The following is a 16010-nucleotide window of genomic DNA, read 5'->3' on the forward strand; positions in this document are numbered from 1 at the left end:
CAATGCACATGAGATCATGGCCACAAGCAATGTCGGACATGTAGACTGCCCATAATGTAAAAGAACCCCAAAGCAGCCACACGTAACCCAAAATAAGCTATCGCTAAGCTGTACGTGTGACAGATACATGGCATTAATGTAAGTCCAATTCCCCTCACAGGTGGCGCCGACTACAGCAGCGACAGCGACATGCTGCAGATCGATGAGTCAGAAGAGGATGCGGAGGAGGTGCCAACACCAACACCTCCTGCACCATCAGGCGTAGCCCCACACACCGCAGCCAGGCCAACACCAACAGCTCCAGCACCATCATTGGCAGCACCAATCCCTGCAGCCAGGGCAAGACATACAGCGCCAGCACCATCCGGCGCTGCACCTAACCCTGCAGCCAGGGCAAGACATACAGCGCCAGCACCATCCGGCGCTGCACCTAACCCTGCAGCCAGGGCAAGACATACAGCGCCAGCACCATCCGGCGCTGCACCTAACCCTGCAGCCAGGACGAGACAAACAGCGCCAGCACCATCCGGCGCAGCACCTAACCCTGCAGGCAGGGCCAGACCAACAGCGCCAGCACCATCCGGCGCAGCACCCAACCCTGCAGGCAGGGCCAGACCAACAGCTTCAGCACCATCAGGTGCTGCACCTTTGCCAAGCACAACTCCACCACCCGTGGCACCATCTACTCCTGGTGCATCAACTGCGGTGACTGTGCACACACCCACTGTGGACAGCCAGCAGAGCAGCCATGTCAGGGCTTCCCACCATGACACATCACACAGCGGCAGGAGGGGGATGGCTGTGCGCATGCCAGGCATGAGCACTGAGCGCCGGATGCTACGCATTCACCAACAGCAGGCACGACGGCAAGGGGCCATCCAGCTGCAACTACATAAAATTGCCCGCAATGTGGCCAATGTGGGTGATAGGATTGAGCGCATGGCGGCAGCCATGGAGGCCAACACTGCTGCAGTTATATCGCAGCGCAACTCCGCCCGCCGACGCCACCGGCAGCTCCTAACGCGCCTGACAGCCTACACCCGCTCAAACTACATAATGGGGAATGCCACCTCCCAGCTATCACGACGGTGCCTGGCGCAGCAGCAGCAGCTGATACAATGTGTTGAGGATGTTGGACGGGTGCTGGAGCAGGTCACCACTGCCGTACTGGCACTCCATCCTACTGGTGAAGGCAATGTGGGGAGGGACGACACCAGTGAGTGCGCCTCCAGTGTCAGCAGCTTGTCTGCCTCAATGGTTGGCGTGTTACGCCGCAGCACCAGGCCCATTGCAGGGACACGTGCCGTCCCAGAGGAAGAGCCAGAGCGTCGTTTGGGGGCTGCGCGGCGGAGGCGCAATTGAGTTACTTGCAAGTTGCCTAGATAATGCTGATGATACAAGCATGTCCAGTGGCTAGTTAGGAGCAGTATGGCGCAATACTGCTGCAATATTATGAATGTAGACTTTACGTTATTATTGTGGATTTAACAATAATATTTATTCATGCAACATACATGGGCCTCCTGTCATTTTTTACATTGCCATGCAGGAGTGAATGTTGGGTGAGTGGATTGTGGCCTTCAGAAACTGTTCATAGTGATGTGGTTGCGCCGTCTGTGTCCTTCAGCAGGGTTCTCCCCGCGTGCATGCCGCACATGTGCTGGTGGACGGTCGTCCCCTTCAGACTCAGTGCCAGAGATCTCGACTGGTATCCGGCGCTTGGTTGCAATGTTGTGTAACATTGCGCAGACAGCCACAATGCGGCAGCACACATCAGGACTGTAGTACATGGCCCCACCTGTCTTGTGCAGTATGCGGAACTGGCTCTTGAGTAGGCCGAATGTCCGTTCTATACAATTCCTTGTCCGTATGTGAGAAACATTGTACCGCCGTTGCTGTGGTGTAGCCGGGTTGAGGTATGGGGTGAGGAGGTATTCCCGGAGGGCGTAGCCGCTGTCACCTGCATGTGAGGAGCAGAGGGTGAGTGCCTGTGCTGCGCAGCTACATCATTGCAATGTGTAATTGTTGACAATGTGTACTTACCAAGTAGGTGTCCTTCCCCAAATTCTCCCCTGGCCAGTCGTGTGTGGAGGCCGCTGTGCCGGAATATAAAAGAGTCATGGGTACTCCCTGGGTACTGGGCCACGATGTCAGTTATGATAGTCTTGGCATTGCAGACCATCTGTATGTTGAGGGAGTGGTATGACTTCCGATTCCGGTACATGTACTCCGTCGCAGCTGGGGGGCAGATGGCAATGTGGGTGCAGTCTATGCATCCTATCACAGATGGGAAATGGGCCACATTGTAGAAGTTTAACTTTGTCAAGTCCAGTTCCTGTTGGCTGGTGGGGAATCTGATGTGTCGGTGTAGCTGGGTGAGCATTGCGTCAACAAAACTCCGGAGGCAGCGTGACATGGTGGGCTGGGATATCCCCCCTGCTGCGGCTACTATCCCCTGGAAGCTACCAGAGGCCAGGAGGTGCAGGCTACACAATACCTGTACATGTGTAGGCACAGCATTGGTCCGCCTTGTTGGGTGCTGCATCAGGGGGTCAAGGTCGTGTATGAGTTGAATTATCATGGCCCCATTCAACCGGTACTTCGCATAGATCTGCTCCCTGGTTTGTCCCAGCAGGGTGATCCGCTGGCGGAATATCCTCTCCTGTATTCTGCGTCTCCTCCGTGCTGCTCGCTGTAGCCTTCGCCGCCTGACCACCATGTACATTCCTGGCATTGTGAGACACCAACTGCTGCTGCTGTGTCTCCTTATGTGTGTTTGGTCAGCCCTGTCCCTGTTCCTGATAGGCCAACTGTTTTTCAAAATTTTCGCTAATCACTTTTATGGTTACCACCTGCTTTGGGTTGTCCTTAATTTGCGCGGCGCTAATGGAGATTTTGAGGTTTTTCGCTATTAGAGAATTTTCATGAATTCCGATTGCGCTAGTATTGCGAATTCGCTAAATTTATTCTCTAATTCCGTGCTTTGGCGCTAACCTACAGGGAATCTGAGAATTTATTAGCGAATTCGCAATCTTTGTTTTGCGCTTTGGTTATTTTCTTCATGAATGCCGATTTGGGTAATTGCGGGCGCAATGGCATTTTCGCAGCTATTGCGCCCGCAATTTAGCTTCATGAATCAGGCTGTATGTAACCTGTAACACTCTGATCCTCATGTAAAGCGCTTGGATACCTCCGGGTCTAGCCAGCGCTATATAAAACTTCGCAAATAAATAAATAAATCTATTTGTTCGTCCATCGTGTTCCCTCCATTAAAGTTAACATAGTAACTGTGCTACTTCATTTGCTTTACAACAGAATGTACCAAAGTTAGAAATAATGAGAAAATGAACATCTCTGCCACGTGTCCCCGCTAAATACCCCACACAAACTCTTTACTGTCAAATCTCAATGACATAATCCAACATGGCCCCAATTTCATGTCTGAATGCACCAGTTTGAACAAGTGACTCCTGTAGTCAGGTGCTTTAGGCAAGTGCCTGCAGAGAGAGCCTCTTTCAAGTACTCAAATGCCTTCTTGCAATTTGTGGTAAAATCGACCACCACAGTTTGTTTCTTGAAGGTCAGTTTAGTCAATGGTGCTACATTGTTCAGTGTAAATGCAGTTCCTATATTACCCAGGGAACTCAGTCTTTTTCCATGATCTAGGTTTTGGAGATTCCTAGTATTCAATCAACACACTTGAAATAGGGCTGATGGGCTTGTATCTTCCCAATAGGCATTTGATCGCCTAGGCAAGCAGCAGGCACATGCCCTATCAGACACTCGCCAGCCTAGATACGGTATATATTTTTAGAGTGCCTGAGACACTTTCTTTGAGGTGTACAAGGAGGTCTTTGCATGTGCTACTAAGGACATGACGGGCTTCAAAATAAGCATTTAGGGATCTGAACCTCAAAGTATGTCCTGGCCTTAGGAGTTTTGCACTGACCAGGAACAACCTGATTTGGCCCAGGAGCATTTGTGTCTTCAGGATGAGGTTTCATAAATGTGTTAAGCGTTAGCGTTGTACTTTTAAATGGATAGCTTAAAAATACAATGAGCTTCAATAGGCCAAGCGAAACCAAACACACACCACCCTCATCTTGGCATACCCTCTCTTACATCTGCTGGTAGAATTTGCCTCCATTTTGCCGAACAGACGGTCTTTCTTCTCCTCTGATTATTCTTTTTATCATCATCTCAGCTCTACGTCACCTATTGCTTTTTCTTTCGTTTTTGCACCCTCACTTTCATCTCTTTCCAAATATATTTTTCTTCATCTACCACCAGTCTCGCCTGACATCCCTCTCGTTTATTTATTGATAAAGTTTTATATCTTCTGAAACTTTGCATCTTTGTAGCCCTTTCCTCCCAAGCCGGCCCCTCACTTCAAGTAACCAACTTAACAACCACATTTGGCAATGAGCCTAAATGTCTGTCATGTCCCAATAATGTGCGCCCATAATGTGCCAATTGGAAGGGGCTTTTATAGTGCAGAGAAAAACAACAACAATCATCTAAATTACACTAAATTCATACTGAATTGATAATCGTTCTCCCTTTCTTTATCCGAGTTACAATTAGAGGCCCCGGGCAATGAAATACCTTAACATCTTTAACTATCACCTCCTTTCTTTTACCGGATTAATATTTTGGATGATGGGTCAGATCAATATTGCCCACTTTTCTAACCACTGCTTTAACCGTAGCTGTGCACTTGGTACTTTGGCATTTCACAGCAGGAAACTGGCCAGAGTAGACTGCGAAGGATTACTATTTTGGAAACCTGATGCCATTTATTTTACTAAAAACACAACGTAAAAGTAGGGCCGCTTACAGACATATATGGTATTTAAATGTAAGTGATCATACATTGCTGGTCAGGCTTAACAATAATAAAACACATTTTAACGCATGGAAAATACTTAAAAGCAGGAAACTGTTTGTTGACTGCACTGGTAAATATTTTGGAAGGTCATAGCAGCAGACACTGAACTATAAAACAAAGAACTCCGAGAGTTGAGTGAATCACCGCCCTTAAAAGGTGATGATAAATCAGTGTCCTTGACTGACATGCTGGTGAAACCTATTTTCACTATTTATACAAACATATTGTGACAGCAGGAACTGGACTATTGATAGAGATATTGCACAGGCTTCCATGTTAAAAATGTGCAATCTAGCTGAATAGTTTGTAAGTGCAATAAGAAGGCTGTCAGCTGCCAAGTTATAAGAGAATAGTGCAGCTCACAGGGGAGGCTAAGCTTCTCCCTCAATACAAGCAGCTCTATTTGTGAGGTAAGCTACGAGGACTGTTCTGGATGCAGGTCAGTGCCCTAAATACTGTTTGCACTGAGCAAGCTGCTTGAGACCTCAAAACGTGTAATTTTTCTTTCCCTTTATAGACACCTCAGATTAGGAGCCTTTAGCAGAACTGTCCGTGTGGACGCCAGCACCATGATGCCGTCGGGCATTCGTTGCACTCTACAAAAATAAAGATCAAATCAAACCAAATGGCTAGCTCCATGGTGAGGTACACCATCTGGTTATTAGGGGTACGGTGGGGGAGTGTCCTCAGGTTCTCCTTGTGGGGTGCGGGCCATCATGAGTGCCCGGGTGGACAGCTTTTCCAGGTCGTCTGTACATGAGAAAGCTGCACTACAGGAAACGCATGCCACCTTACACCTCAGCAGCCGACAGTAGCCCCCACATCTCCCCTCCACCATGGTCACTCTAAGCAACAATAGGTGATCTTATTAAAGGAAACCGTTTGGGGACTCACATGCTGGGCTCCTTCCCATCTGGCTACCCTTGCTATTCTCTGCCTGCCTCCAACAATGGACTCCCCCCTGAAAACTGCCACTGTGACAAACATTAAAGAAATAAGCTCTCTACTGCTGCCTAGCAGCCATTTTCATCACAGCACTTACCCTGCACTGTTACAGTACTTTCAAATAAGGGGCAAATACCCTCGGAAGGTTTACTAATGTTTCTAAGAGGCTGCTGATGAAGGTACAGCACTACTGATTTTTGATCTAAGAATGAATGTCAACAAAAGATGCCACCCTTCAATGTTTCCATTCCATCCAGGCCCTGGATTAGTAACCTCTGAAAGGTGGCACATTAATAATTTATTCTAAAGTCTAGCACTTGAAACTAAAAGTAGTGGGTAATGTATCTCCAATCCCAAGACTCTGTCTAGATTGCTAAAGATATGAATAAGCTATTACCATGTCTAAAAGGTCAAACACTGCTCACATGTGATGTGAAATTTTCGGAGGATGTGCATTGATGTCTACGTGCTATTCAAGCTGTCTTTCTTTTTGTAATGTAACTGATTAAAATCGAAAAATAAAGTTTAAAAAAAAGAAAATCTATGAGCAAAGCCAAAGCAACTCCATTACCCCATGCAGAAAGAATGGTCTAAACATTTTCAAAATTCGAACTATTCCCTGCCATCGGAAGAGACCTGGCCTAAAATCTGCTCGAATGTTCTAAAAAATAAACTAATTCAGCCATTAGCCCAAACCAAATTCTTTGCATTTCACTTTTTATACTGGACCCCATGAAGTGGCACAAACTAGGACTAGTTGACTCTGATAAGAGTTGCTGGTCCTGCAAAGAGTCCTGCAGAGATCTTGAACGCAATGTAAATGGCTGAACGGATACTGTGAGAAAGTAACTAACCAACTCAATATAATTTTTAACATAAATTTACTTTAGATTTAGTTTTTATAGTGCTGGGTCCATATGCCTCTCCTACTCCTCATCCTCTCAGATATGGACATAGCACTCTTTGATCTCCTAGTAATCAATGCATCAACATCATCTTTCTAGAATGGAAATCTACAAATAAAGTTTAATTCCATACGTGGTGGGCATGGGTCACTTACCTTAGATGCTGTCACAAAGACCTATCCCAACCTTAAAGGATCCCTTGCCTTCACAAACAATTTCGTAAATACTTGACAATTTTATTGTGACTTAACAATAGACCTTGTTTCCCTACCACTCCTCCCTCTCGACCTGTCATGGTAATAAAGGGTTATTCCCATCAGAGGCAACATGACTTTCCTCCCCAATCCCGTAAACATCCTCTTCCTATTTTCCTTCCCCCTTTTCTTTACTCTTTTCTTTCCCCCTTTCTTGTTTAGTTTTGTATATTTTTCTCGAATAAAGATGCTTGCTGAAGTTGGATATTTTTACTGAATATTTCAGTATATAGATGATTCCATCTGCTATATATCTATTTTATCATTATTATAAATTTGAAATGGAATTGATGTTATTTTTTGACCGTTATATCTACATAAGGGTTTAACATTTAAAAACGCTGTACTACTTTGATACTTAATTGGTATGACCGGACAGGATTGTTGCTCGTTATATGTTTCTATTCTTTGACAACCGATGAAATCTTTGTAACAAAAAAAGAAAAGGAAGTAAAAGGAACACAAAGCCCTTTGATCCAGGACAGTTTGCTGGCACTTGAGCGACATGAAACATTACTCCTACTTTCCAGTTGTTCACACTACAACACGCCCCTAATTAATACGAATTGTCCTTCTAGAGGCTTGTCAATTACACGGACTGCTTGTAAATGGATCCCGGGTCTCTGCTACAGCTCATCCCTCTCGTGCTGAGTACAGGGGCTCTGCCCACCCGCTGGTAATCCTGCACTCCGCACTCATGTAGACAATGCGTTACTCATAACCGTGTCTTGAATAAATGAAGAGCGACAACCAAGGCGCTCAGTGCAGCGTTTCCTTATGCACACTAACAGCCTGATTCATCAAGCTGATTTGCGCTCGCAAAGGGCCAGATTCTTGCGAGTGCGATTTTTGCATTTGGTATTCATCATCCCAAATGCAAAAATCACTATTAGCGAAATCGCATATTTGCGAGGAATTGGATTTGAGGAATCTCTAATAGAGATTCCTTAAATGCAATTCATCAACCAAATAGAAATAGCGAAATCGCAATATTTGGTCTCAATTTACCACCAGGTCTGACTTGGTGGTAAATTGCGTAAATAGTGTAAAAAGCACTTTAGTGCATTTTTTTCTTTTGCATGTTACACACACACATGTCCTTTGGACATGTGTGTGCGCAACACCTGTTCAAATGTGCATTTTAGGGGTGCTACAGGGTGTCCTTTGGACACCCCTGGCACCCTTAAAATCGCTATCAGATTTGCGAGTAGCAAATTGCTACTCGCAAATAAGGGATACTCCCCATTCATTCCTATGGGCCTTTTGGCCCATAGGAATGAATGGGGAGTTATTTCCTTTTTTTGCGAGTAGCAAATTGATACTCGCAAATAGAGAACATGTAGGAATCGCTATTTATTTAGCAATTCCTACATGAATACCGTTTTGCGTGTCCTCAATAGCGAGTCGCTATGATTCGCTATTAGGGCCACGCAAAACGGCCCGTTGATGAATCAGGCTGTAAATTCTTTATGCTCACTGCACTTAAAAAAGCAATGGATCAGGACAAATAATATTTGAAATAAATGGAAAATCGCAGCATGAGTAATCGTCATCCTCAAGAGAGCTGTGCTCGAGTGATACCATCCGTCGCAGAAAGCGAACTGTTTTAACAGGATTACAGGCGTCATGGCAGGCTGGTGTGGCTGAATGGTAACGGAGTGTGGCGCCCCTCTGCGGCCGCCAAGCCAAATATATTCCGCAAATACCACAACCGGCGTGACTCACCCACGCAAGAGTGAAATGACTGAAACGGGCGCCACATCCACACTCAGCATTCCTGCTCCTCTTAAGAGCGAGGAAATCACTCGGAGGAATAATCACTCGTAGAAAACTCCCCAGCCCATGTTCCTTCGTCTCCCTTGAAATACTCACACAGAGCTCTGCTTTCGCATCCTCAAGGACCAGTGCGAGGCGGCGTACACATTGCTTTTCAACTGGCAGGGCTCTGGTGCGAATTTTACCCACATCGACAAAAATTACAATATGTAATTTGGATGTCATCATTACCTACACATCCTCAATAAATAGGGACCCATTTTGGAAGCCTAATTTAAATGGCTAAAGGAAGAAGCATGGTCAAAAGTGGGGTGATCTCCATAGCTCTTCAGCACACAACACGTATAATACTTGATCTATGTATTGCCTTGGACTATTGGTGGAAAGATGCACTGCTTAAGAAGAAACACCAATCACTTGTGCCTTTTTAGAAACATCCATGGGCTTATTCAGATTTACTTTAAAACACAAAGCCTTTCTCACTTAATACGGAACTGCCTCATGGTGGTTAAATAATAGCTGTAGTTAATATTAAGTTAGTGGTACTCATTTTTTCTGCTCACATAGATGAAAATAGGAGGGACTCATTCGAACATGTGTTGCCATGGTAACACTGAAAGCTCTGGAGCAAGAGCTCTCTTACCCTCGCTCGCGGGACAAAGCCCATCGCCAGAAACAATGTTACAAGTTTTATGTAACTTGCTGAGAAGATAGTGGTGTATGCCATAGTTTGTGGCTTCCGAGCGCTGTGGCCAACGAGGCATATTTATTTGTAGGGATGACCGAAGATTATTTTTCTGAATGTGCAGTAGAAAAGGCTCCTCTGTGACTGAAAAGTGGGACTAGTTTGCAGAAATAGTATCGTCAGGCCAAGCTGCTGGGTGAGCGTCCAGGGCTTGCGGCCCACATGGAAGGTGAGGTTGGTGAGAACCAAGAGGGTCCCTGCAGAGTAATTGTAAATTGATACTTGTATAGCGCACTACTCACCCGCAAGGGTCTCAAGGCGCTTGTACGAATACCGCTGTGGAACCCATCCTGGCTATCCCTGTGAGGTGTCCACTCCTGGGCACCCCCAAGGTGGAGGCCAGGCATCCTTAGCGTTGTGGGGGCCGTTGTGGAGATTAAGCAAGCTATTGCCCAGAGTTGCAGAGTGGGACTCCATGATTGGAATAGGCACCGAAGCGAGAATTATCTGGTCCGTGGAATTGTTTGAGCTCAAGACCGGCCGAGGCGGGGAATTGAACCCTGGTCCTGGGCTAGACCTCTGCATCAGGGTCTGCCGCTCTAACCATTGAGCCACACTTCTCCACTAGGGGGAGGAGGGGAGGTGATTAAATTTTTTATTGTTGTTGTCGTTTTCTCCTATGTTTTTACTTGAAACCTGCAAGTGATGTAACTATGTAACCTGTAACACTCTGATCCTCATGTAAAGCGCTTGGATACCTCCGGGTCTAGCCAGCGCTATATAAAACTTCGCAAATAAATAAATACATCTATTTGTTCGTCCATCGTGTTCCCTCCATTAAAGTTAACATAGTAACTGTGCTACTTCATTTGCTTTACAACAGAATGTACCAAAGTTAGAAATAATGAGAAAATGAACATCTCTGCCACGTGTCCCCGCTAAATACCCCACACAAACTCTTTACTGTCAAATCTCAATGACATAATCCAACATGGCCCCAATTTCATGTCTGAATGCACCAGTTTGAACAAGTGACTCCTGTAGTCAGGTGCTTTAGGCAAGTGCCTGCAGAGAGAGCCTCTTTCAAGTACTCAAATGCCTTCTTGCAACTTGTGGTAAAATCGACCACCACAGTTTGTTTCTTGAAGGTCAGTTTAGTCAATGGTGCTACATTGTTCAGTGTAAATGCAGTTCCTATATTACCCAGGGAACTCAGTCTTTTTCCATGATCTAGGTTTTGGAGATTCCTAGTATTCAATCAACACACTTGAAATAGGGCTGATGGGCTTGTATCTTCCCAATAGGCATTTGATCGCCTAGGCAAGCAGCAGGCACATGCCCTATCAGACACTCGCCAGCCTAGATACGGTATATATTTTTAGAGTGCCTGAGACACTTTCTTTGAGGTGTACAAGGAGGTCTCTTTGCATGTGCTACTAAGGACATGACGGGCTTCAAAATAAGCATTTAGGGATCTGAACCTCAAAGTATGTCCTGGCCTTAGGAGTTTTGCACTGACCAGGAACAACCTGATTTGGCCCAGGAGCATTTGTGTCTTCAGGACGAGGTTTCATAAATGTGTTAAGCGTTAGCGTTGTACTTTTAAATGGATAGCTTAAAAATCCAATGAGCTTCAATAGGCCAAGCGAACCCAAACACACACCACCCTCATCTTGGCATACCCTCTCTTACATCTGCTGGTAGAATTTGCCTCCATTTTGCCGAACAGACGGTCTTTCTTCTCCTCTGATTATTCTTTTTATCATCATCTCAGCTTCGTCACCTATTGCTTTTTCTTTCGTTTTTGCACCCTCACTTTCATCTCTTTCCAAATATATTTTTCTTCATCTACCATCAGTCTCGCCTGACATCCCTCTCGTTTATTTATTGATAAAGTTTTATATCTTCTGAAACTTTGCATCTTTGTAGCCCTTTCCTCCCAAGCCGGCCCCTCACTTCAAGTAACCAACTTAACAACCACATTTGGCAATGAGCCTAAATGTCTGTCATGTCCCAATAATGTGCGCCCATAATGTGCCAATTGGAAGGGGCTTTTATAGTGCAGAGAAAAACAACAACAATCATCTAAATTACACTAAATTCATACTGAATTGATAATCGTTCTCCCTTTCTTTATCCGAGTTGCAATTAGAGGCCCCGGGCAATGAAATACCTTAACATCTTTAACTATCACCTCCTTTCTTTTACCGGATTAATATTTTGGATGATGGGTCAGATCAATATTGCCCACTTTTCTAACCACTGCTTTAACCGTAGCTGTGCACTTGGTACTTTGGCATTTCACAGCAGGAAACTGGCCAGAGTAGACTGCGAAGGATTACTATTTTGGAAACCTGATGCCATTTATTTTACTAAAAACACAACGTAAAAGTAGGGCCGCTTACAGACATATATAGTATTTAAATGTAAGTGATCATACATTGCTGGTCAGGCTTAACAATAATAAAACACATTTTAACGCATGGAAAATACTTAAAAGCAGGAAACTGTTTGTTGACTGCACTGGTAAATATTTTGGAAGGTCATAGCAGCAGACACTGGACTATAAAACAAAGAACTCCGAGAGTTGAGTGAATCACCGCCCTTAAAAGGTGATGATAAATCAGTGTCCTTGACTGACATGCTGGTGAAACATATTTTCACTATTTATACAAACATATTGTGACAGCAGGAACTGGACTATTGATAGAGATATTGCACAGGCTTCCATGTTAAAAATGTGCAATCTAGCTGAATAGTTTGTAAGTGCAATAAGAAGGCTGTCAGCTGCCAAGTTATAAGAGAATAGTGCAGCTCACAAGGGAGGCTAAGCTTCTCCCTCAATACAAGCAGCTCTTTTTGTGAGGTAAACTACGAGGACTGTTCTGGATGCAGGTCAGTGCCCTAAATACTGTTTGCACTGAGCAAGCTGCTTGAGACCTCAAAACGTGTAATTTTTCTTTCCCTTTATAGACACCTCAGATTAGGAGCCTTTAGCAGAACTGTCCGTGTGGACGCCAGCACCATGATGCCGTCGGGCATTCGTTGCACTCTACAAAAATAAAGATCAAATCAAACCAAATGGCTAGCTCCATGGTGAGGTACACCATCTGGTTATTAGGGGTACGGTGGGGGAGTGTCCTCAGGTTCTCCTTGTGGGGTGCGGGCCATCATGAGTGCCCGGGTGGACAGCTTTTCCAGGTCGTCTGTACATGAGAAAGCTGCACTACAGGAAACGCATGCCACCTTACACCTCAGCAGCCGACAGTAGCCCCCACATCTCCCCTCCACCATGGTCACTCTAAGCAACAATAGGTGATCTTATTAAAGGAAACCGTTTGGGGACTCACATGCTGGGCTCCTTCCCATCTGGCTACCCTTGCTATTCTCTGCCTGCCTCCAACAATGGACTCCCCCCTGAAAACTGCCACTGTGACAAACATTAAAGAAATAAGCTCTCTACTGCTGCCTAGCAGCCATTTTCATCACAGCACTTACCCTGCACTGTTACAGTACTTTCAAATAAGGGGCAAATACCCTCGGAAGGCTTACCAATGTTTCTAAGAGGCTGCTGATGAAGGTACAGCACTACTGATTTTTGATCTAAGAATGAATGTCAACAAAATATGCCACCCTTCAATGTTTCCATTCCATCCAGGCCCTGGATTAGTAACCTCTGAAAGGTGGCACATTAATAATTTATTCTAAAGTCTAGCACTTGAAACTAAAAGTAGCCCTCAGGGGTGAATATTGCTTACCTCTTCCAGAAAGACAACTAGCCAGTACCCACTTGTTCAGTCAAAAGTAATATGGTTAATTGTTGGTCTCTAATATATTAATGAGCTTGTCAGCGTCAGAATATTCTCTTGGAGACAAGTAGTGGGAACACACACACAACTCATTTAAATCTCACCAGAATCAACATCGAAGACAAAAGGTATCTTTTGAAAAAAACGGGATTGCCAACAAACAGAGCACAACCATTAAATTTTAAAGTCCGGTCAGGTGAATCCTAAAGCTCCGAGAGGCGACCAGAGCAAAGGAATTGAGGGATCAGGAAAAAGACGAGAACTGAAAAGAGATTGGGAATGAGGATGCCAAATTATTATTCCGATGGCCTTCCTCAAAATCCATGCATCTCGGTGGAAGGGACCACAATGCATTGTTGGTGGCTATCCTTAGATTGACTGGACAGGAAGTACAGAGCAAGGAAAGTACAAATGAAGGACGTGAAGTAATGGGGTGAGGGGGAAGTGAGTTACCTCATTAATTAGCAGAGTTAGCAACCATGGTAGACAGCTACATTGCCACTCTTGCAGGCCACAGAGAAAGAGAACTTGAAATCAGTAGCATGTCCTCTTGTTGCTCACCATAGTATCTGCAGTCAGAGCGTTTGTGATGCCTCTGCTTTAATAATACATTTACAAGTTGGAATATGGCTGAAATGGATGAAGGAGTTGAAAAGGGAGGGCTTGGGGTGACTAGGTACAAAGCCTCACTCCTTGTGTCTTGGCGCTCAGGCGTCTGATAGGACAGCAGCCTCAAAGTTTGAGAAGGAGCCATTCATAGGCTGTTGAAGGCCAAGGCCTTTACATAGCATGAAGCAACATCACAACAAAGGTTACAATACAGACACTGACCAAGGGGAAAGATGCAAAGAACACTAGGATCGCATCAATGGTGCGGCACCATTAACATCCATACAGACAGGAAAAAATCATAGTGCTCCACTCCAAAGTCAATAAATGTAGAAAGGACTGGATCATCATAATCAGCAAAGTGGCATTTCTAGATATTGCTATAGTTTCTTTAATTAAACTTCTCACTTCCCTAAATTGGATTTTATAAATCAGATGATAATATTGTAGGGCCTCTAGGTCAGGATCTAATTCCTTCAGAGTATTGAAGTTTGACTCGCAATGAAACAGATCCGGAAACAGCCAAACCAAATGGCTGTACACAACACAGCAACACCTAACATGTTAGTTAGATAATTGGACGGATTGCAGGTCCGACTGGGCACTGTGGTTAATTCGAAGAATTGAATGTATGAATGTATGTATTCTATTGTATTGTATTGTATGTGTATTTGTGAGTGAGTGTTGTGTGTGCGCGCGTGTGAATGCAGTCGTGGAGGAAGCAAGGAGCATTTTGGATTCAGGAGGGTCAGTGGCAGTGATCCTCCTGGACCTCAGTGCTGCCTTTGACACTGTAAACCATCAAGTGTTGATCCAACGGCTGTCCAATGCGGGGGTCACAGGAGTGGCGTTGCAGTGGCTTAGGTCATTTCTGTGTGGTCGTACCTATCAGGTCTGGGAAGGCAGTGAGAAGTCTACATCTATCCCCCTCCAGTGCGGTGTGCCACAGGGCTCTTCGTTGAGCCCTACGCTGTTTAACGTTTATATGGCCCCCCTGGAGGATGTGGTTGCCCCTTTTGGGATAGAAATCGTCAGCTATGCTGACGATACACAGCTGGTGGTTGCATTATCCCAACTGGTGAAGAACCCAGACTCGCTGCGCCTATGCCTGACCAATGTACACACTTGGATGTGTGAATCGGCGCTCAAATTAAACGGTTCTAAGACCGAGATAATGCTGTTAGGGCATAAGACTCCCTCTCTTCCCTCGACCATTTGGCCTAGCTGCCTAGGTGAGCTCCCCAGCCCCAAGCAGGAGATCAAGAGTTTGGGAGTATGGTTGGAGCAAGATCTTTCTTTTAAGATCCAGGCTAAGAAAACGGCGGGGATTTGTTTTGGGCTTCTTCGCTCAGTCCGTAAAGTCCTGCCTCTCCTCCCCTTGCCATCGAGGAGGTTACTCATCCAGGGGCTAATTATTTCTAGGCTCGATTACTGCAACGCCATATTCCTTGGCGCCCCGGAAGTCACGTTCAGCAAGCTGCAGCAGGTGCAAAATGCTGCGGCCAGGATGCTGACTAACGCGCCAAGGAGGCAATCAGCTAAGCCCGCCTTGAAAACATTGCATTGGATCCCGGTGCGAGAGAGGGTTAAGTTTAAAGCTCTCTGCACTGCTCATAAGATCCTCCAGGGGAAAGGACCCCCCCCGCCCTAAGGAAGTTAGTGGTGCCCTACAAAGCGAACAGAGCTCTTCGCTCTGATCAGGAACTTTTGCTTCAGGTCCCCAGAGTTTATAAGGCCCGTACTGGGGGCAGAAGATTTTCGGTGCATACTGCTACCCTCTGGAATGCGCTCCCATTGAAAATGCGTCTTGAGACATGCACTCTTCGTTTTCGGAAGCTTCTGAAAACACTTCTTTTCCCGTCTTAAGATGCTGGATTTGGCTTTGCAACGGGTCGGCTGATACCTTGACAAGTGCTGGGATGCCCAAGGGTAACCACGCGCTATATAAGACTCATAATAAATAAATAAATAAATAAATAATGCGTGGGTGTAAGTGAATGTGTGTTTGTGTGGCTCCCTGCCCCTCTCCCTGCTAAAATTACCGACCGCCAGTGATGTGAAATATATATTTCTTCAAAGGCTATTTGTTTCATGAGTACAGGAGAAATCAGGGAAAACAGAAGAACTGGGGAACAGACA

General features: G+C 45.4%; 1 protein-coding gene across 1 annotated transcript in view; it reads right to left on the minus strand.

Annotated features, from left to right (window-relative positions):
- The window catches only part of FGF2 (fibroblast growth factor 2), a 453164-nt gene that overhangs the window by 112184 nt on the left and 324970 nt on the right, over positions 1-16010 (minus strand). The gene's annotated exons all lie outside the window — the stretch shown is intronic.

This window comes from Lissotriton helveticus, chromosome 2_1, assembly GCF_964261635.1.
Source record: "Lissotriton helveticus chromosome 2_1, aLisHel1.1, whole genome shotgun sequence".
Lineage (NCBI taxonomy): Eukaryota > Metazoa > Chordata > Amphibia > Caudata > Salamandridae > Lissotriton > Lissotriton helveticus.